Raw genomic sequence first — 24,458 nt, forward strand, 5'->3', positions numbered from 1 at the left:
AAACATAGCTTAGCCTTGTTTAAGGATTGTCTTTTTAAAGTTTATTAAGTTCTGAATATCTTTCCAGCCACCCATGCTAAGTTCTTGTTGAGAAATTTAATATGCAACACTCCCTTCTCCCACAGGAAAGATAGTGGAATACAGGCCCTGAAACCAGATTGCTTGGTTATAAATTTCTCACCATACCTCCATCAAATACTGGCCATGTGGCCTTGGGTAAGTCTTGCCTGTAAGACTTGGGAATTATAATAGTACTTACTTACCTCATTGGGTTGTTATCAGGATTAAATGAGTTAATACATATAAAGCATCTAGAACAGTGTCTGGCACATAGTAAGCACTTAATTAGTTAATGTAAATTAACTATTATTTGCTATTGTACTTGCTTTTGTTTAGGAGACAGGAGAAATAGAAGACATGGTTCCTTTCCTTGAGGGAAATACAGAAACACAGAAAATTATATTGAGAGAAAATCCTGTGAAAAATATGGGATTAATATAGCTAAATTCTGGTTGTAGGATGAGAGACCAAAATCAAGAAGTCTGTGTCAGAGGTTGTTATGGAAAAGGGGGCCTGAACTGGAGCTGTAGAATAGAAGGGTTAGATAAGTGAAGAGTTTTAAAGAAAAGCAGATTACGATTTGGCAACTTTATTCTATCCTGTTATGGGAGCAGGGAAATCAATCTTTCCTAGTTTCACTCTATTTCTAAAACCAGCATTGGTTAGATATATTCTCTAAGGTGAATTAATGATAAGATTCCTTCGAGAGCTTAAGTTTTCTGAATATTAACTCTTCTGTTTTTGAAGGAATCCCCTAGGTCTAACAATTTGTTAGGTGAACTGAGTGCGAGAAACCTTAGTTCCAGCCTCTGTTGTTGTCTGGATTATTCTTTGCTAAATAACCTACCCTTACACCTGTTCACTCCTGCTCTTATAGTTCTGGAAGCACATGAGCTGGATCTCAAATACCTGTATATGAGAGAAGACTTCTTGAATAAATTATATATGCTTATTTTTTTAAAAATACTTTTTCTTTTTCCACTCCCTTCCTCTGATGGAAATACAGAGAAATAGCCAAGAAGAAAGAAGAGCAAAAGTCTTGTGAAAAGAGGTGGCTCTTATTTCTTTTCTTTGAACAGTTAGTGTAATTTCACAATAGTTTTTCTACTTTCTAAGTATGTATCAGGGTACACAGTGATTCTGCCAGACATATTAACAGTTTTGCAGTTTTTCTGTTAAATCTAATAAAGTTTCATGAAAAACAGTACCCAGACAAAAGTGAAAAAGGAATTTACTTAGGAAATAAAATTGAAGAAGATAAAATGAAAACCAAATTAGAACATATTTTATTTTCATAGTTTAGCCTTCATATAGTTGTTATTCATTTAAAGGAGATAAGTCTAACATTTCATCAGCTGTATTAAACACCAGAATTACAAAACTGCTACACTGAATACCAGAACAAGAAAATTAATAGCATTAAGTTTTCCCACTAATAAAGGTTTGATATTATCTTTATTAAGTAATAGTTTCTTGCTTCCAAAATAGTACATCTGTAGTCAATCTTCAGTTAGTGGTTGTAGCTAGAGAGATATTTATTAACAGTAAAAGGTAACAAGGCAATAAGGTTTGTAGTTACTTTACAATGAATATGTCGGTGCCTAAAGTTGAATTACCATGCCTAACACATAACTCAGTTTTTCACAATCTTTTTCTGTGATCAACAGGTAATTATCTTCTCTATAAAGTTGCTGCAGTCTTTTAAAATCCCACATTAAAGATTATTTGGTATTACAAATCATTCTTTTTGCTCACTCAAGCTCCCCTCTATTTTGGACTTCTCTTTTGTCACTGTGTATGTGTTTGGTGGTGTTGATAGCAGGGATGTAGGATATGATGAGGACTACTATTTGAGGACTACAGTTTTTAAAAAATAAATTATTTTATTTTTGTCCATTTTGCTCATTAAAGACAATTTGCACAATACAGACAAATAGAAAGGAAGGTTGAAAACATTAACCAAATATACTTCTGGAAAATTCCAATGAAAAACATGAGCATGATTAAGAAGTGAAAAAAAATGCTGTATTCTTATTTGAGTTGTTTACATTCGGTAAAACAGATTTGAAATTTACCTTTTGTTAAAACTGAGATGTGATTATCAAGGCCATCTTGTTCAGAATTACTGTTTACATAGCAGATGCTGTTTTAAGTTTTGTTGGTATGAGTGTTTTACTTTGGAGACAGCATCTTCAGTATATGTATGTGAGAATTTACCTTCAGAGACAAAGCTATTTGTGGGCAGAAAATTTCTTGAACATTCTCAGATGATATGCAATATGGATACTTATTCTGAAATTATTAATCAGCTTGATGCCTTTACTTGGGTAACTTCTCTTTTTGAAACGTTTCTTTCTTTGTGTTAGAGTTATAACTTCTAAATAGAAGATTGCTTATTTATTCAGATAATTTTTACATACTCGCAATCATGGTTATATAGCTCAAACAGAAAATTGCAAACACTGTCAATTTGGGGTTACTACTTTGGTGAGGATTTTCTTGGCAAGAGTTATTATAGTCGCAGATTGATGGAAGGTACAATAAGCCTTAATGTTATAGTTCATTAGTGTAGTATATTATCATTCCCACTTGATTTTTACAAATCATCGCAAAATTATATTGTGCTGTAGAAGCCACTACAGTCCTTACAAGGAAACAAATTTGCAAGTTTTTTTTTTTTGGTTGCTTAGTGAAATCTAGAAAAATACACACACTGTTTAACATGATGGTGTTACTATTACATGAATCAGAAATCAACATATATAATTTATCACCTATATCAAAAGTGTTTTTGATCTCAAAACAAGGAATATACTCATATGGAGTTGCCACCAAAATACATATCTTATAATACATTGAGAGATAACTGCATCAAGTAAGACTACATTTATGGGAAACCAAAATGTTTTCTGTATTGCTGATTAGAATTAGGAGTTGATATAAATTAAATAGAACTAGGATGGTTGTCTTTCTTCTGTTGGAAATCTCTTTTTTTAATATTTTTTTAATTTTTCAATTACAATTGACATACAATATTATATTGGTTTCAGGTGTGCAACATAGTGATTAGACATTTATATAACTTAGAAAGTGATCACCCTGATAAATCTAGTACCCATCTGATACCATACATAGTTATTACAATATTATTGACTATATTCCTTATGCTGCAATTTATATCCACATGATTATTTCATAACTATCAATTCGTACTTCTTAATCCTTTCCCCTATTTCACCCACTCCTCCAACCCTGTCCCACCTGGCAACCATCAAAATGTTCTCTGTATCCAGGAGTTGGTTTCTGTTTTGTTTGTTTATTTTGTTCTTCATATTCGACATGTAAGTGAAATTATATGGCATTTGCCCTTCTCTGTCTGGCTTACTCCACTCAACATAATACCCTCTAAGTCCCTCCACATTGTTGCAGATGGCAAGATTTCACTTTTTTAATGGTTGAGTAATATTCCATTGTGTATATGTACCACCTATTCCTTCTCCATTCATCCATTGATGGACACTCAGGTTTCTTCTACATCTTGGCCATTGTAAATAATGCCATAAAGAACACATGGAATGCACATGACTTTTCAAAGTAGTTTTGCGTTTCTTCGGATAAATACCCAAAAGTGGGATTCCTTGGTCCTTCTTTGTCTCTTGTTATGGCCTTTGTTTTAAAGTCTATTTTATTTGGTATAAGTACTGCTTACATCCTAGCATTTTTTTTTCATTTTTATTTTTATGAAATATCTTTTTCCGTTCCTTTGCTTTCAGTCAGTGTATGTCTTTCTATCTGAAATGAGTTTCTCGTAGGCATATGTAAGGGTCTTGTTTTTTTATTCAGCCGCCCTATGTCTTTTGATTTAATCCATTTATATTTAAAGTAGTTGTTGATAGATGTGTAGTTATTGCCATTTTATCATTCACATTTTCGATCCTCTTTTTCTTTTTCTAAAAAAGTCCCTTTAACCTTTCTTATAATACTAGTTTGGTGGTGAAGACCTCCTTTAGCTTTTTCTTGTCTCAGAAGCTCTTTATCTGATTCTCAATGATAGCTCTGCTGGGTAGAGTAATCTTGGTTGTAGGTCCTTGTTTTTCATCATTTTGAATATTTTGTGCCAGTCCCTATTGGTCTACAAAGTTTCTGTTGAGAAATCAGCTGACAGTCTTATAGACGCTCCCTCAACTAACTGCTTTTCTCTTGCTGCTTTTAAGATTCTTTGTCTTTAATCTTTGGCATTTTAATTATGATGTGTCTTGGTATGGGCCTCTTTGGGTTCATTTGTTTGGAACTCTGTTCTTCCGTGTCTTGTATGTCTATTTCCTTCACCAGGTTAGGGAGGTTTTCAGTCATTATTTCTTGAAATAGGTTTTCAATTCCTTATTTCCTCTCTTCTTCTGGTATCCCTATGATGTAAATATTGATATGCTTGATGTTGTAGCAGAAGCCCCTGAAACTATTCTCATTTTTTTTTGAATTCTTTTTTCTAGTTACTGTCTGCTTGAGTATTTTCTGCCACCTTCTAAATCACTGATTTGATTCTCTGCTTCATCTAATCTACTGTTGATTCTCTCTGCATGTTATTTTGGTTATTGTATTCTTCATCTCTGACTTTTTTTTTTAATGTTTTCTGTCTCTATTTTTATGTTTTCTATCTCTTTGTCGAAGTTCTTACTGAGATCATTGAGCATTCTTATAACTAGTGTTTTGAACTCTACATCTGGTAGATTGCTTGTCTCTATTTTGTTTAGTTATCTTTCTAGAGCCAGTTCTGTTCTTTCATTTGGGACGTGTTCCTTTGTCTCCCCACTTTGGCTACCTCTCTGTGTTTGTTTCTGTGTATTCAATAGGGCTACTGTGTTTCTCAGTCTTAGTAGAGTGACCTTATATAATAGGTGTCCTGTGAGTCCCAGTGGTGCAGTCTCCCAGGTCACTTGAGCTGGATGCTCCAGGTATGGCCCTTGTATAAGTTGTGTGTGCCCTTCTATTGTAGTCGGGCATTGCTTGCTGTTTGCACATCAGTGGGAAGGACTGACATCGATGGGAAGGACTGATTGGTTGTGAGGACTGGCTTTGTGCAGGAACTAACCCTATGGAGCAGGATTCACTTTAGCAAGGTTCTGGTCTGCACATTCTGCCTTTTGGGTGTGTTATCCCCAAGGTGGTTGAATGGTGCTCTGGCTTGGTCTGAAGTTGGCCACCAGGTGAGTTCATCCAGGACCTCCTTGGAGGGGACCGATGCAGACCAAGTTTAGCTGCAGCTTGTACCCTGCCCTGGGCCACCTGGCATGAGCCACAAAGCGATCCACAGATGGCCCCACCCTTAATGGGCTTGGAGGTGCCTCGAGAGGTCAGGCTGCAAACTGAGACCAGCTGCTGCTAGTGCTCGGCTTGAGGCCGCTTAGCAAGAAGTTTATGGCACACGGAGGCCAGATGCTGCTTGTTTGGGTTCTGTGAACCTTTGAGAGATTTTAGGAAAGTCTGCAGCGTGAGTTCAGACAGGCCATTTGTATGGAAAAGCCACTACAAGTGGCTTGGGTGGGCCCAGCAGTTCTGTTGGAAATCTTAAGCTTTTGGGGATGGGCTGATGTGGGTGGTTTGAGCTAAGTAACAGAAGAGAGAAAGGAGGAAAGACAGTAGCAAAGTGGTTTTATTTATTGCATAAATAATGATGCAATCTCAGATAAACAACCCAAAGGAGAATAGAGATCTCAAAGAAATAATCATATATGTATGTTACTTACATATAGTAAGTTGACACCACAAATCAGTAGAACTATATGTGAACTATAACTCCATAAAATTAATAGAAGGAAATGTAAGTGAATATCTGTGTGAACTAAGGGCTCAATAAATGACTTCTTGACAGAATTTTAAAGCACAACCATATAGGCAAACACTGATAAATTAAAATTAAGGATTTTTGTGCACTGGAGCCCCCAGGGCCCAAATTAAAGACAAATGACAGAAGAGACTATACTGGCAATGTCTATAATCAACAAGAGGTTAATATATTGGGTATATATGGAACTACTAGAATCCACAAGAAAAGAAAAATAGGTAAAGGATAGGAACAGAAAATTAGGAGAAAACCTTAAAAGCTAATAAGCATGTGCTCGAAATCATTAGTATTTTGAAGATACACATTGTAAAAACAATGAGATATTACTTTCTATCTGTTAGGCTGGCAAAGTTAGAATTTTGACAATGCCAAATGTTAACAAGCATGAGGGATATAGGAACCCTCCTACACTGCTGGTGGAATTGTAGACTAGTATCACTATTCTGAAGAGCAAATAAAGAATATCCTTACTTTCTGACTTTGAAATTCCACTTGTGTTTTACCCCCATGGAAATTCTCATGTAGGTCCATAAAGAGACATATAAAGGATATTCATTGCAACTTTATTTGGTGGAAGGAGTTGAAATAATCTGTGTGTTCATTGCTGGGAGAGTGCACAGATAAAATGTGATTGCACAACAAGGAGAATTATGCAACAATTAAAAGCAACTGATTTGTTGTTGTACACAGCAACATGTATGGATCATAAAAACACTGTCAAAGAAAATAAAGCAATGTGTAATATAATATGTACATGAATTAAAAATAGATGCTCACAAAATAATGCATGTTTATAAAAACACATGCAAAGAAAAATATATTAAACACATTTAAGCAGTCGTTTGTCTTCAGAATAAGGGGACTCAAATATGGTATGAATATAAAGAGAAATAAAATAAATGCAATAAGACAGAAGCTTTGCAAATATCAATGATGATAATGTGTATAATTATACCCTCTGCACTTGTGAGCACAAGCAAAATAAAAATCAAAATGTTAGAACAATAACAGGAATTAAATAACAGAAATTAAAAATAAAGATCATTTAAAATTCCTTTCTAAATTCTATATTGTTAAAGAATGAGTTTTGTTGTTGTTGTTAGTCTTTGTAACTCTAGTGCGAGTAGTAAGTGCTAAGTAAATTTGGTTAATTAAGAGTAAAAGGAATGAACAAATGAATACAACTAATTATTTTTTTGTAATCCTGTGTTCCTTATAGTTGTTTTCTCTAACTTTTAAACTGCTCTTAACCAGGGAAATAAATATAACCTCTCCATTTTTGTGGCTCTGTGCACCATATCACAAACTGTTTTAATTAAATCAGAGGCATCTTTATAAAATACAAATTTGATTACTTTCATAATCAAATGCTTTATTGGCTCCATTTAAACTTTGGAAGGGATGACTTTTGAAAACTTAACATGCACATAATTTGGCTTCCAACTATATCTTTTTGCTTCATTTCTTTCTTCAAGCACCCTGAGCTCCATGACATAAGGAACTTCTTTCATTTCACAAATATGACATGTTTGATGACTATTTACCTCTACACATTCTTATCCTGGAATAATGCTCTTTTACCCAAGAAATGTATGAAGCCGTTTGAGATACTTAGCACAATCAAAAAGTCTGTTTTAGGTTGGTTATTTGTATTAAATACTGTCCTGGAGTCTAGAGATGCAATGATAAGAAAAAAGGTACATTACTTAAGTTAATGTGCTCACTTTGATTGAGTAGGTTTGCCAAATCATTTCCACTAATCTAACCCTATCCTTGCCTTCACTGAACCAGAAACAATTCCATAATTATAAAATGTCAGAGTTGCAGGGAGGCTTTAACTTCACTCTAGTGCAAACCCTCGGGTCATTGGTTAGAAACTGAAGACAGTAGGGAGAAGTGGCTGGCTTAAAGCCACAACACATTTTGTCTCCAAATGAAGGGTACTTTCTAGAAAACCACATCGTGCTGCTTTTTAGTTAATCTCAAGTAAGGACACAACATGAAAAATGAAACCAGAAACATAAAGAGAGAAGGTTAAAGCTCAATTTGCCACCTTTGGTCTTGTGGAATTTTTCTTTTTATATAGAATAGGGGAAGTTTGAGCAAAAATAGTTGGTATTGAGCTTTAGAAATGTAGATATTAACTGTCTGAACTAGAAAACATTAGACATTTTCTTTCTGATGCTGAAGAACAATGGAAAAAGGAAGGTTCATATAGTAACTGTGGGTTACTAAGACTTGACTTACATAAACTTTTCATAGTTTTCTGTAAGCCAAGATACATTTTTTTGTGGTGCATAAACACATTTGTTATGCTCAGCCTTGACTGTTTGTTATGTGAGGGATGAGAAGACCCAACAGAGATTTCACTGTGTAGTCATAGTCTCTCTGTTTCTCTCTCTTTATTATAGATAGCCATTTAATTTTCTAGTAATGTAAAGTGACTTTGATTTATGTTTTAAAAAATAGTACTTACATAAGAGTTTCCACAGTAGTAACTTTATGAAAGTTAGAGAATGTTAATTATAAGAAACCAAACAATATAGCTATGGGGATCCAGACGGTACAGATTACCCAAAAGGCAAACTAAGCATATGCTTGGGGTGCTAGTGAAAATAGGTACACTAGATTTTTGAAAAAGAATTAATATCTTTTAAGGTATAAAAGTGGCCACTGTGGGGAAAACCAGAAATATATTAGGCTTTCTTATACTTTTTTTTCCTTTACAGGTTAGTACTGTTTTTATTTTGAATTGCATAGAGGGAGATGTGTAGGGAGGAAGAAGTCCCTAATTTTCAGTCCTGTAAAGGTCTTAGTCTATAATCTGAAAAAAAAAAATCATTATTCAAGACGGTAGTAAATGAGTCATATATGTAATAGACTTGTTTCCAGTATTCTTTAAAGGCCCAGAATTCTTGAATACATCAGACACTCCTCCTCTTACTTCTAGCACCTGGTCAATTTGGAAAGACACCCACCATAATTGGGTTGTATCTGAACTCTCCTAAGTTAAAATCTTATGAGGCATCTATCCAAAACAAGTGGCAGTTTGGGGTCACTAGTGGTTACTCAACTGAATCATCATCCAAATATTTTACTTTATTTGCTTTACCAGTTCATTATTTAAATTATTTCCCCCCTAAACTTAGAGTCTGTCTGAGGCTTGACCACATGTGAAGTTTGACATTTTAAAGGTCAGCTGGTTTGAGTTATTTGTATGTAAGAGTCAACAGATTCGTTTTTTTTTTCTTTGTAAACAGGGAAATGTCTATTGTTCTTTCCACTTGAAAAACTAAATAAAACATACAAATATTTCATGAGCTTTCCTCAGACTTTCCCAGAAAGAGTCTGTATTTGTGTTGAGACAAAGTACAGGGAAGTTGCAACTTCAGATGGTTTGGAAACAATTCATATTGCAATAGCTGAAGGGTTAGATAAGGAGAAACTCGTGGAAGGAAGATTTCCACTGGTTTAAGTGGAGATAAGAAAATATAACTTCTTAGTTTCTGCGTTATAGCAGTCTACAGTATTATAAACTCCAATGCAGAACCTCATTTGGGACATGGCTGGGGTATGTGCTAAGCTGTTTCTGGGATATTCTGTTGTTTCTTAGCTTAGACCAGCTTCAGTATCCATATCATTTTTTTTCATTTTCTTTTTTTAATAAAAATATTGAGTTAACTTGGTTAATAAGATCAAATAAATTTCAAGTAAATTTCAATGTGATATGCATCATATATTTCGCATTGTGTGTTCACCACTCAAAGTTAAATTTCCTTCCGTCACCAAATATTTGACCCCTTTTACTCCTATCTACCTCCCCTTTTTGAACTTAAGCCTCCATAGAAACTGCTAGCTAAAAGCTCAAAAGAAAACATTTTGGATTCTACTACCTTCTCCTAACTGCTCTTACTTCTAAAGATTGGTTCACATTGCAGAGGATGAACTTCTTAGAATGCAAATCAGATTATACACTCTCTTGCATAAAAATCTAACTTTTTTCCATAGCCTGGAAGAGCCCTTCCTGATCTGGACCCTAATTAGATGTCAGCTGAGTTGAGAGAGGAGGGTCAGAGAGAGAGTGGACCAAGGAAGCGTGGCCATTGGTTGATAGAAAAGCTGTAGTTAAAACAACAGTAACAAAAACAACAAAAACACCACTGTTTAACTCTCGTCTCTTTTTGTCACCCTGGCAGCTTTCATATTGCTACCTCTGAAGTCTTTTCATTATAATATTAGCTGTAGTTGGTTCGCTACTGGCGCCTTTTAAAAAATGTGGTACTTTGGTAGAATATACTCAGGGGAGGGAACTGCATTCCTTTCTCTCTCACCTTGCTCTGCTTCAGTCTGGTCCCTTTCTGTTTTATCTACTTCATCTCTTTTTTTCAGTTGCTTTAATTTGTCAAGCTATTTCTGGCCTCACAACCTTCACACAAGCTGTTCCTTCTGTCTGGAAGCTCTTCCTCCCTCTCTTGGCCTGGCCAGCTTTTAGTAATCCTTTAGAACTCAGTATAAAGTCCTCATCAAAGAGGACTTCCTATGAATGATTGAATGAGAGATACAAAGAGGAACAATGCAGAGTACTAGCCCTCAAGGTGCATGTAATACTGCTGGGATGATAGGTTCTGAATTCATGAAAGGGTTATTGATACAGACAGCAAGTTAAGAGACCTGGGTGCTTAGAATGGGTAGCAAACATTTTTAGCTGAGGTTTTTGTTACAGACTTCATGGAGTAGGGTAGGTTTTGAAGAGAACTTGAAGGATGGTAATATTTGTGTAGGTGTAAGAGAGGGGCACAAGAAAATGGAAGAATTTTCTTGTTGGGGAGAAGTGAATAAGGGAATTGGATCAGAGTGGAGAAACTGATTAGAAAAGGGAATCATTGAACTTTAGATGAAAGAGACTTTATATTCAGATTCATATGACTTTAATTGTCATGTGTCGTGTCATGAATGTTCATATTTTTTACTTAATTTATATTTACCCTAGTATATGTAAACATTATTACTTATCTTTGTATTCTAGATAAAGAAACATGTTCTTAGAAGTTAAGTGACTTGTCCAAGATCACATAATTAGCAAGTAGCAGGAACTGGTATTTTAACCCCTTATCTCCTTACTTGGAGTCCAGTATTCTTTCAGTTTTCCCATGCTGCTACTTACAGACAGTCCCCAAATAATCTTGAATTGGAAATAGATTGTATAGAACCTGAATGTGAAATTTGAACTTTCTTTTTTAGGCAACAATACCAATTAAAGATATTTTGATCAGAGGAATTACATTATGAAAGTAATATTTTAGGAAGATAATTCTGGCAGGCATAAATGCAGGATAGGTGAGAAATGGGAGAGTCTGTTGACAGAGATACTAGTAAGGAAGGTATTGCAGTAATCTAAGCATGAGGTAACAAGGGGCCTTATCTGGAAATTGGAAAAATGAAAAGCAAGTTATGAATAATATTAGGAAGAGGATCAAAGAAAATACAACAGGCAGGAAAGAGAATCCAAGAGAGAGCACAAGGTTTGGAGTCATCTAGGAGAATAGTTTACCTCTATTAAAATAGAAAGGGAAACTAGAGATCATCATTGATTTGGAGGAAAATATAATGAAACTAGGTTATTCATATGATGGTAGCAAGACATATAATTGGAAATGTTCTGCAGGCATCTTAAAATATGATTGGAACTTGAGAGATAAGTCAAGACTTAATTAATAGTTGATTTAATTAGCACTTGGCTAATTAAGAGGGTAGCAAATGTCATAAGTGTAGATGAAATCTCTAGGAGTAAGAGGGCTTTGATAGAGACAAGAGCAGAGGACTGGGAACAGATCCTTGGGGAGTACTAACATATAGAGGGAAGAAGGGGAAGAGGTACCTTAAATACAGATAGTAGAATGATTAGAGAGTAGGAGAACCAGACTAAAGGAATACTATGGAAAGGAAGGAAGGTGCTTTAAGAAATCACTGCACTCCGCTTGATCATCCAGGTGAGAGGGGCAGAAGAGAGGCTTATAGAATTATAAAGCTGTCTGTAGAGATTTGAAAAATGGCAACAAATGAAAATGTTGGTATCTTTAGTTCAGCATCCTTGGCTGTAGAGTATACAGATTTATTTTTACCTGAGAACCCTCTGCAAGAACCATTTAAAAATGCTTGAAACTGTATGTTAGATAATTATACCCCAGTTTACAACATGAGGATCCCTGATAGTTCATGAGGCCCTTTATTTCTTGTTGTTTACCTAGATTTTTGTTTCGATTTATACCTTACATGAAAAAGCACAAAATTCAAAAGGATAAACCAGAAGCATGGGAAAACCAATGGAAATGCTTTAAATTACTTCTCTTTAATCACTTTGTACCCAACTTCCTTCAATTTGTGGAACTTATTATTTTACAGAGTATTTAAATATTCCTTATGATTGGGAAAGAATGCCAAGATGGTATATGCTTTTGGCAAGACGCTTTGTTTGTACAGTGATTGAGGATACTTGGCACTATTTCCTGCATAAGCTATTATACCACAAAAATATGTAAGTATATTCATAAAATTCATTATAAGTTTCAGGCTCCATTTGGAATGGAAGCTGAATATGCACATCCCCGGAAGCCCTAATTCTTGGAACTGGATTTTTCACTGGACTCATGCTTTTATGTGAACATGTAGTTCTTCTTTGGGCATGAGTGACCATTCATTTGCTAGAAACTATTGATGTCCACAGTGGTTAAGATATTCCACTCAATCCATAAAATCTCATCTCTTTCTGTGCTGGTTCATGGCATGATTTTTACCACATGAACTTCATTGGAAACTATGCTTTAACATTTACATGGTGTGGTGGAATTTTTGGAACAGATTCAGTTTATTGCCTACACTGAAAAAATGAAGAAAGTTGAGAAAAAGACTAAATAAATATCTTGGCAAACCTTCCTGAAGATATACATTTTCCTGAATTAAAACTAGTAGCTAACATTGCTTCTGGGGAGCAGAAAAAAACATGTGTCTTGGCTGTTAAGTAATAAAGAAAAATTAACATTTCTTTTCCTAGTGGGAACTTTTTTATTTTCCATTCGAGTTCTGTATGTGTAGAAATAAGTAAGGAGGTTTTAAAGGCCACGTTGCTAACCTTACAAAAAGATTTTACATAATGGAAGAATTATTAATCTATGTCTTTTATCCCAGTAATGTCATAGGCCCGAAGTTGAAATTGGTCTTTAAATATTTTAAATACATAGGCCATTTCAAAAACTCTGCATAGCATATTTTGGCCTCATATTGAACTTTAAACATTTTTTAGGATTTCCCTAACGTTTAAAATATGGGTTGAATGACATCGATTGATACAATGTGAAGGAGGTTGCAAAATCAGGAATAGTCAATACCAAGAATTTACACTCTTGCCTAGTGCTGACCAGTGGGGTGAATCTTTCCTTGAGAAGTCCTTTTGGAATGCAATGTACTACTGGCATCTGTAAATTAAGGCAATTCTGAATTTACGTAAGTAGAATCTTTTAGTTTAAAGGTTTCCAAGTTTCTTGAATTTGTTTAAAAATGAAGCTTTATTTCTGCTATTTACCATTTAATTTTTGAAAATCAGGTTTTTATTATACTTAAAGCTATAGCTTGAAACTTTGTGAACTGACTTGGTGTATTTGCACATTATTGAAATAAGTGTGATTTTTTTTTGGTCTAAAAAAATCAGTGTAATTAGCAATGTGGCAATTTCAGGTGTTTGATACCTAAAGATAATATGGTATCAAAGTTATTATTAAAACAATAATCAAATTGTTAGCTAGGAAAAGGGACAAAATGAAAGTAATGCTAACAAATACCAAATAGCTCAATTTAATTACATTTCAATAAATGAATTTATTTTATTTTTTATTATTAAAAGTCATTGGGGTGACATTGATCAACAAAATCCAATGAGTTTCAAGTGTTTCAAGTGTTGTATATATTACTTGATGTGTTCACCACCTATAGTTAGATTTCCTTCCATCACCACATATTTGACCCCTTTTACCATTATCTGCCTCCCCCATATTCCCCTTCCCTCTGGTAACCACTAGTCCACTGTCTATGTCCATGAGTCTGTTTATTTGTCATTTTTGTTTGTTGCTTTTAGATTTATATACCACATATGAGTGATATCATGTGGTTTTCAACTTTTTCTGTCTGACTTATTTCGCTTAGCATGATTATCTCAAGATACATCCATGTTGTCGCAAATGGCTGTATTTCATCTCTTTTTCTAGGTGAGTAATATTCCATTGTATGTACGTACCATATCTTCTTTATCCAGTCATTTATTGTAAGACACTTTGGATGCTTCCATGTGCTGGCCACCATGAATAATGCTGCTACGAACATTGGAGTGCTTATATCTTTTTGGATAAATGTTTTCAAGTTTGTTGGGTAAATACCCAGAAGAGGGATTGCTGAATCATATGGTAATTCAATTTTTAGTTTTTTGAGAGACCTCCATACTGTTTTCTATAGTGGTTGTACCAATTTGCAGTCCTACCAGCAGTGTATGAGGGTTCCTTTCTCTCCATATCCTCTTCAACACTTATTATTACTTGTCCTGTTAATGATAGCTATTCTAATAGGTATGAGATGGTATCTCATTGTGGTTTTGATTTGCATTTCTCCAATAGCTAGTAAAGTTTAGTATACTTTCATACGTCTGTTGGCCATTTGTATGTCTTCTTGGGAGAAGTGTCTGTTCAGATTCTCTGCCTATTTTTTAATCAGATTGTTTGTGTTATTTTTTGTTATTGGATTCTATGGGATCTTTGTATATTTTGGATATTAGGCCCTTATCAGAGACATTGTTTGTAAATATATTCTCCCATTTGGATGGTTGCCTTTTCGCATTGTTGATGGTTTCTTTGCTGTGCAGAAGCTTTTTAGTTTGATATAGTCCCGTTAATTTATTTTTGCTTTTACTTGCCTTGCCTTTGAGGTCAAATTCATAAAATCCTCTTTAAGTTCAAGGTCCACGAGCTTAGCACCTGTTTTTTTTCTATGCAATTTATGTTTCAGGTCTTATATTCAGGTCTTTAGTCCTTTTTGAGTCAATTTTGGTTTGTGGTGATAGACAACTGTCTAATTTCATTCTTTTGCAAGTGGCTTTCCAGTTTTTCCAGCAACATTTATTGAAGAGGCTTTTCTTTCTCCTTTGTATGATTTTGGCTCCTTTGCCAAAAATTATTTTCCCATATAAACGGGAGTTTACTTCTGGACTCTCAATTGTGTTCCACTGAGCTGTGTGTCTGTTTTTCTGCCAATACCATACTGTTTTGATTATCGTTGCTTTGTAGTATAATTTGAAGTTGGACAGAGTGATACCTCCAGTCTTGTTCTTTTTTCTCAGGATTGCTTTGGCTATTTGGGGTCTTTTGTGCTTCCATACAAATCTGATGCTTTTTTGTTCTATTTTAAAAAATGCTGATGGGATTTTGATAGGGATTGCATTAAATCTGTATAATGCTTTAGGAAATAAGGTATTTTAACTATGTTGATTTTTCCAGTCCAAGAACATGGCATATCTTTCCATTTCTTTGTGTCTTCTTCAATTTCTTTTAATAGTGCCTTGTAGTTTTCATTGTATTAGTCCTTCACATATTTTGTTAGGTTTATTCCTAGGTATTTTATTCTTTTTGTTGCAATTGCAGAAGGGATTTTTTTCATTTCTTTTTATGACAGTTTGTTATTAAAGTATGGGTATGCGATAGCTTTTTGAACATCGATTTTTGTATCCTGAAAATTTGCTGTATTTCTTTATTATTTCTTGTGTTTTCGTGGAGTCTTCATGGTTTTCTATATAGAGAATCATGTTATCCGTAAATAGTGACAGTTTGACTTCTTCATTTCCTGTTTGGATGCCTTTTATATCTTTCTCTTGCCCAATTGCACTTGCTAGGACTTCTAATATTATATTGAATAATAGTGGAGATAGAGGACAGCTTTGCCTTGTTCCTGATCTTAGAGGACAAGTTTTTAATATTTCATCGTTCAATGTAATGCTTCCTGAGGGTTTGTCATATATGGCCTTTATTATGTCAAGGTACTTTTTTTCTATACCTATTATAATAAATATTTTAATCAGAAGTCAGTGCTGTATCTTGTCAAAGACTTTTTCTACATCTATTGATATAATATATGATTTTTATTCTTTATTTTGTTTATAAGGCATATCATATTAATCGATTTGTATATGTTAAACCATCCCTGTGTCCCTGGGATGAAGCCCACTTGATCATGGTGTATAATCTTTTTAATGTGGTGTTGTATTTGATTTGCTAGTGTCTTATTTAGGATTTTTGCATCTGTGTTCATGAGAGATACTGGTCTATAGTTTTCTTTTTTGGGGTGTTATCTTTACCAGGTTTTGGAATCAGGGTAATGGTCTCACAAAAGGAGTTAGGAAATATCACCTCCTCTTTGATTTTTTAGAAGAGTTTGAGAAGAATAGGTATTTAATCTTCATTGAATGTTTGGTAGAATTCACTGGTGAAGCCATCTGGTCCTGGACTTTTACTTTTTGATAGGTTTTTAATAATTGTTTCAATTTCCATACTGCTAATTGATTTATTTAGCTTTTCCAGTTTTTCATGATTCAGTCTAGGAAGGTTGTATATTTCTAAGAATTTATCCATTTCTTGAGGTTATTAAATTTTGGTATTATATAATTTTTCATAGTTTTCTTGTATGGTCTTTTGTATTTCTGTGGTATGTGTCTTCTCTTTCATTCGTGATTTTGTTGACAATAAACTAATTTGTTTTTAATGTGTAACAGCTGTTTTCCTCCAAAGAGCTTAGGTCTCTGTACAGGAAACTGTAAATAATGATGCTTGTATTACATATTCATGGGAAGGAAAATAGAAAATAACTGGAAAGTAAAATAAAACAAAACATTAGGAAAGGATAAGCAGTTGAGAGAAGAGCAAAGTCAGAATTTAGGAAGGTGATGGTCACAAGTTCCTGGACAGGCGCTGAAGCGGGGAGAAACTTGTGTGGATTTATTGAGCTATGCAGGTGTTCCTCATTTATAATAGACATGTTCTTCTCAAGTAGGGTGAACATTCACCTGTGTTTTCCATTGACTTATATTATAATGTGAAATATTTTATCTCCACCCAGCTTGCTAAGTCATTACCTTTTTCTTGATCTTTGGCTCCTAGTTTATAAAGGCATTTCTTAAGCCTTCTTCCAGTTCACACAATCTATGGTTCTGTGACTTACTCATTTGGAAACTGCCACCATTGATATTCTTCACCTAAAGAATCATTTTGACACCTTTTTTGAAAGTCTTTATGTTTCCCGTTGAGTCATGGAATGCCTTTACTGAGAAAAAGGCTATATAGAGTCATTTATACCCATCCTTTTCTATTTCTTTTTTTTTCTGTTTTATTTATTTCATTTTTTAGATTCCACATATAAGTGAGAACATATGGTCTTTGTTTAACTTATTTCACTTAGCATAATACCTTCTAGTTCTATCCATGTTGGAGCAAATGGTAAGATTTCATTCTTTTTTTATGATTGAGTAAATTCCATTGTATATATGTACTACCTCTTCTTTATTCAGTTGTCTGCTATTGGGCACTTAGATTGCTTCCATATCTTGGCAATTGTAAATGGCTCTGCAGTGGACATAGGGGTGCATATCTCTTTTCAAATTATTGTTTTGGATTTCTTCGGACAAATATCCAGGAGTGGAATTGCTGGGTCATGTGGTAGTTCTATTTTTAATTTTTTGAGGAACCTCCAAAATGTTTCCATAGTGGCTGTACCAGTTTGCAGTCCCACCAACAGTGCATGAGGATTCCGTTTTCTTCATATCCTCGTCAACACTTGTTTGTTGATTTACTGATGAGGGTCATTCTAACAGGTGTGAGGGTGATATGTTTTTAATTTACATTTCTCTGATGATTAGTGATATTGAACATCTTTTCATATGTTTATTGGCCATCCGTGTGTCCTCTTTGGAGAAATATCTATTCAGGTCCTCTGTCCATTTTTTAAAATGGACTGTTAGGTTTTTTTTTTTTATGTTAAGTTGTGTGAGTTCTTTATAAATTTTGTATATTAACCTCTTACTGGATGTTTTATTGCCGAATATCTTCTCCCATTCAGTAGATTGTCTTTCCATTTTGTTAACTGTTTCCTTTGCTGTGCAAAAACTTTTTAGTTTGATGCAGTCTAATTTGTTTATTTTTTCTTTTGTTTCCCTGTATTACTTGATGTTTCTACATTTCTCATCATTCATGTGGTTGGTACATACAAAACAAATACAAAAGAAGGTGGCACACAAGTGAATATGAGGATGAGTGAGATGAAAAGTGGGAACACAATTTAATAACACAAATGAGTTCTTAATGCTGAAAACGAATAAGCAAAGAAAGGATACTGGAAGAAAACACTCTAAAATGTAATAATGGTTATCTGCAGGTATAGGAATTATGGATTATTTATTTTTATGTTTATACCTTTTTCCCTTTGCTTTTTGTATTGTCTAATTTTAACTTTTACAATCATAAAAAATACTGATAGCAGTGTCTTAATAGTTTATTAAGTTTACCCCAAAGGGCTTTCATATGATGGAAATTTAATAGTTTACCCCAAAGGGCTTTAATATGATGGAAGTTTAATAAGTCTATCTTGATTGTTTATTGACTGATCTTTAATCAAAGGAATGGAAATTATGTGCTGTGGAGAAATCGTGCTGTGTGGGTCTTTAAGGTGACTACCAGTATTCTACAAGGGTAATCAAGGTGAGTCAGATTCCGAGCCCAACAAACATTCACAGGGAATGTACTCTGTAATATAAAAGAGATCTACAAAGATGAGCAAGAATTCCAGGAGCTAACACTCCATTTAGGGAAAATGAGAAACGTATATACCCAACTGCAATTTAAAGAGGACAAATTCATGCTTTATTAGAGGTAAAGTGCTGTGGGACTACAGATGAGGGATAGATTAGCTCTGCACTGGGTAGTAGAGGAATACATTTTAATATTCTCTTTGCAGATTGTTTCATAATTTGTATTTCCCAAATTTACTCACTTTTAACCCACCTTTACAATTTCCCCCTTATCTGCTTACTATTTTTATAGTTGATCCATCTTTTTAACTTTAATAATTCAAAAATGAATTAAGAAAGTATACTTTATCTTAATATTACAAATGGAAAATCAGGTCAGTTGCCATAAAAAGACAGTAACTGAAAATAAAGACAGTATATACAAAATAGTGTCGTTAAATTCTGTCTAGGTAGTGTTGCTTGCTCCTTGGCTCTGAGTCTGAGTTCTTGTGAAAAGAACCTTAGCAAGTGTTGGAGAGATGCTGATGATATATTAGCATGACACTGAGACTTGCTTCTTAACAAATCAGAAAACTAGAAAAAGAATAGAAAATGGCATGGCTTTCTCACTATGTGATTCAGTGCTATATGATGATTTCTCTTACTACTCATGGTACCAGTTTCACTTTTTTGGAAGTACTTGGGGAATCAATAGTCTAGTGAATCAGTGGTCCAATTTAGGTTTTAACAGACATAATCTCAATAGAAAAGTGGCATATTTCGTGGAAGAAGTGGTGTTTGAGACTTGGTTGATAGAGTCTGAGGCAAGGATATTCCCTTGGAAAGACTATGCACAGAAGCATACTGGTTCTATGGTGGCAGTAGAAAGAGGAGAAAGAGAGAGACTTACTCCTAGTTAACAGTCTTATTATTCTGTCCCCAGAACTCAATTTTGGGTTCAGATAGAAGGATGAATTGAATGCCAACTTTTCTGTATTTCTATTGCTTTCTTTCTGGTTATTTCCATCTAGATGAAGGCCTCCACCTGCAATCATCTGAGTCTACTTCAGACTATAAATGCCTCTGCAGATGTGAATCATGGGTGCCTGTTTTAATGTAGATGGCATTTATATATTGGAAATGGACTTCACTGGTGGGGTTTGCTGTTTATCAGCTTCAGAAATACAACCTCTCAAATGTAGATCATTGAACACATTAGTATCATTTCACAAAACATCTTGGGCACCAACAGTGCTTTGATGCTTTGAAATCCAAGATAAATGCCATCAGTCAAGATAGAAAGTGATTATTTCTTTATGGGTTAAACCTTTGAAGAGATATGGGTGTTGGACTTGGCAGCACATCAGCAGCCACTGCGACTCCTTTCTCACTGGCCATTTTTTTTTTCAGAGATAATTTTGACAAGAGACTGGAGAGAATCCCTCTCAGTTCTCTAGGGAATGTGAAATTGCTAGGTTTATAAGATTTATCTCGTTTGCCTCAGAAAAGCCCAGCTTTAAGTTTGCTAAGAATTATAATTTGAGCAGAATAAAAAGTAATAACAAAACCACTCCCTTAGAATGTATAAACTCACATCTCATGTTAATGTTCACAAAACATGATCAATATCCTAGTCACCCTCCTTTTGGTGTAATGATAATAAATATACTATATGCCATATTTTTAATGCCTTCTCTGCTTACGATATGCCAGACTCTGTTTTTCACTTCACATACATTATTTCTAATCTTCACATCAATTCTGTGAAGTAGGTATTTTTCCCATTTTCAGATGGAGAAACTGAGGTTCTTGTGGAACTGACCAAGGTCACAGCTAGAAGTAGTAGAAACTGGTACCTCCTAACTCTACAAGTTTGTGTCTTTAAATTAGGTTCCTAAATTTGACCTGATATACTAGGTGAGGTGTGATAGGAATATAATCCTGTAGAAATACTATAAACTTTTAATATTAATAAAACTTAAGTTTACATTTTCCTCTCTCTTCCTTCATACCCCTGTGGCATATAAACAGCACATAAGCATAAGAAGCTGTTAGAGCACAGGACTTAGAGTCAGACAGATCTGGTTTGAGTCCAGTTCCATCACTTACTAATTCTCATATTTGGCAAGAAAGTTAATCTCTCTAGTACTCAGTTTCTTTAAATCAAGTTTAATAACAGTGCCTGTTTCTTGAGGTTATTATTATTAAATGGGACAAGATAATTTGTACATTGCCTAGCATGTAGTAAATGCTCAATAATAGTATGAATAATAATCATTATTCATTTATTTAACTGAGGTTTGACTTTTACTACTGCATCAGCTTCTCTTTTGTTTCATAGTTCTCAGTGTGATCTCTTTTTCCTTGCATATTCTTTTTCAACTTCATTATCTATTTGGCTAATCCTGACATTGACTTGTTCTTCACAATGCCCAGCCAGGTTGTACAAATGTGTTAAAAATGTAGTATGCAAATTACATGACCTGGTGTAGCTATTGTATATATATATATAATTGTATATGAATGTGTATGTGTTTGAGTATGTGAGTGGTGACATATATAGAGACAATGAAAGACCTCTGAGACACTAGCCTTATAGGGCATTTTGTTAACAGCCCTAGTGATCTCTTGGGAATCCAGATCCATCTTTAAAAGGCTAAACTTTCTGGAAGATCTGTGACTCAGATTTTATAAGCTTATAGGGAGCAAATGCTGGAAGAAGAGGCAGCCCCTCCAGCTGCTCCCTTTCTTCTCTCTGCAGATGTGAACACTTTCCACAAACCCCTGTATGAAATCTGGGAGAAGCAGAAGGGGAACTGTCGAGCTGTTTATTTTATTGCAAACAGAGGTTAAGAGAGTCTTTTCTGAATATTTTTTTTGATGCTAAAAATGAAATCTTATATTACTTGGCCAATATGTTTATTTTGAGGGGATTTAAGATTTAACTACCTTGAATTGTATCTGTTCATGACATGCCTACACGATCTTCTTAAAGCCCAAGCACTCTAATGCCACAATTGGGAAAAGCTGCTAAGGAAGTGAGGAGAGGAAGAGTCAGACTCAAGAATGAGAAGCTACATTATTTATGGAGCATGTGGAATTAGAAAACCATATTCATGTTAAAGGAACTTAGATAAATCAGGTATTTGACGATGATCTCAGGCAAAGATGACCTTGTTCATTCTTATCACAATGAGGATGGCCCTTTCAAGAGGACTGAAAATATTCCAATCTAAATTTATTACCATGGCCTGTTATAAGGTCTAAGATGCTAATTTTGTGGCTTCATGCTGTAACATTCTTCCTCATTCAGTTTTTGCCAGTGCCCTAGCTTTTTTTATTACAAAAATTCAGAGTTCATTTTGTTTTGAAGAGGGGGTACCCATTATCATCTGTAAGTACTTAAAAAGATCAAATTTGAGTTATTATTAGTTTCCTTACAAAGAAAACCTAAACTATACATACATTTTAAATAAGGTAGAAAATTCTGTGTTTTTTAATTGTATTCACTTCATAACTGTTGCCTAAACTAGAATGAAAAGTTTTTATTTCATTTATTTCTCACCGATGTGCTTAATGGGACAAGGTTGGTACTTTGTAGATTTGTGCTCCCAGGATCCTAGCAGCTACATATTACTGATTGGTATTTGGCTTGCTATTTCTTTTGACCACATGCAAAAAACCCCTACATAAATCTCCCTAAAAGTGAGTGAAAGCAATCACTAGTGTTACAAGAGAATGTTTAGAATACTTTGCAAGTAGTGAGACACCAAGGGACACTTGTTAACTTTGAAATTTCTAATGTTTTAAGGGAAAAAAATTAGGAACTACCTAGTACCAAATGGTATTAGTGAATCTCTGAGATGCGGTGATAAAATACTATGCCCTGTACTCACAGAGGTGAGAATGAGACCTCTGTACCCATTAGGGTAAGGGTGGATTGTGAAAGATAAAAAAGATTCATGGGTTTTTTTTTGGAGAGAAGTGGGTGACAAGGAAGATTTTGAGAGTAGAAGGGAATGTAGAAAGAATGAAAGAGGATATTATTGCAAGTACAGAGCTTGAGAACTCTCCCCCAAAAGACTCCTCAGCATTCACCCAGGGCTGGCACTTAGGTGCTCAGCAAATGGTGAATTGAGTAGAAAAAGCATAGCCTGTGTCCTCTGTGTGGGCACCATCAGGCTACACCTTATCTCATGTTTCAAAATGAAGGAAGCAGTCTCTTTTATTATATTCCTTCGTATGAATAAATAGGCTTTCTAAACCAAAGTTACAAAAGCTGTTAAAATCTATTTGAAGATTTCCTTTATATCAGAGCAAAGTAAAAACAAGAAATAAAGAACCTTCAAAAATGTCAGAAAGTGATTTCAAACAATTGGTGATTTTAAAGCTCATTATATTTTCCTTATTGCTGTTAGTATTATCATTTTTTTTAGGAAACCTTGACATATAGCTATTATGGGTGTTTGAATCAGGAATATTTTTAGTGACATATTTGGTGTCACTAGAGATCCCAATAGAATGGAAAAGGGAATGGAAATTTCAGGCTTTCCCACTTTACTGCTCATAGGCATTTCCAAACACTTAGTTTGCTATTCCTCCCACCCTATATTCCTTTTTTTTTGTATATTTTTTCTTTTCTTTTTTATTTTTAAATTAAGTTTATTGGGGTAACATTGGTTAATACAATTATATAATTTTCAAGTGTACATTATAATTTAACATCTATGTTTTCTATTGTGTGCTTACCACCCAAAGTCCAGTTTCCTTCAACTACCATATATTTGATCCCTTTTACCCACTTTACCCTCCCCCTGTCCCCCTATATTTAACCCCCTTTACCCTGTCTACCTCCCACCTCCTTCCCCACTCCACTAGTAACCACTAGTCTATAGTTCTCTGTTAACCACCAGTCTATAGACCATGTCCATGAGTCTCTGTTTGATTGTCCTCTTCATTTGTTGCTTTTAGGTTTATATCCCACATATAAGTGATACCATGTGATTTTCAACTTTTTCTGTCTGGCTTATTTTGCTTAGCATGATTATCTCAAGGTCCATCCAGGTTGTCGCAAATGACAGTATTTCATCTCTTCTTATGGCTGAGTAATATTCTATTGTATATATGTACCATCGCTTCTTTATCCAATCATCTATCATAGGACACTTCGGTTGCTTCCATGTCTTGGCCACTGTGAATAACACTGCTGTAAACATCGGTGTACAAATATCTTTTTGGATATAGGTTTTTAAGTCTTTGGGGTAAATACCCAATAGAGAGATTGCTGGATCATATGGTACATCAATTCTCAGTGTTTTGAGCAACCTCCTTACTGTTTTCCAGTGGCTGTACAAATTTGCAGTCCCACCAGCAGTGTATGAGGGTTCCTTTTACTCTACATCCTCTTCAACATTTGTTATTACTTGTCCTGTTGATTATAGCTATTCTAACAGATATGAGATGGTATCTCATTGTGGTTTTGATTTGCATTTCCCTAATAGCTAGAGATATTGAGCATCTTTTCGTATGTCTGTTGGCCGTTTGTATGTCTTCTTGGGAGAAATGTCTGTTCAGGTCCTTGGGCCATTTTTTAACTGGATTGTTCATTTTTTTGTTGGCGAATTGTATGAGTTTTTTATATATTTTGGATGTTAGTACCTTATCAGAGGTGTTGCTTGCAAATATCTTCTCCCATTCAGATGGTTGCCTCTTTGTTTTGTTGATTTTTTTTTTTTTTTTTTTTCT

The 24,458-nt window shown here is 34.6% G+C and overlaps 1 protein-coding gene and 1 pseudogene across 3 annotated transcripts in view; both read left to right on the plus strand.

Moving 5' to 3' along the window:
• HPSE2 (heparanase 2 (inactive)) overlaps positions 1-24,458 on the plus strand; it is a 538,231-nt gene that overhangs the window by 131,350 nt on the left and 382,423 nt on the right. The window lies entirely within an intron of this gene.
• Positions 11,952-12,817, plus strand: LOC102881519 (annotated as a pseudogene).

The sequence above is a fragment of the Pteropus alecto genome, unplaced genomic scaffold, assembly GCF_000325575.1.
Source record: "Pteropus alecto unplaced genomic scaffold, ASM32557v1 scaffold88, whole genome shotgun sequence".
Taxonomy (NCBI): domain Eukaryota; kingdom Metazoa; phylum Chordata; class Mammalia; order Chiroptera; family Pteropodidae; genus Pteropus; species Pteropus alecto.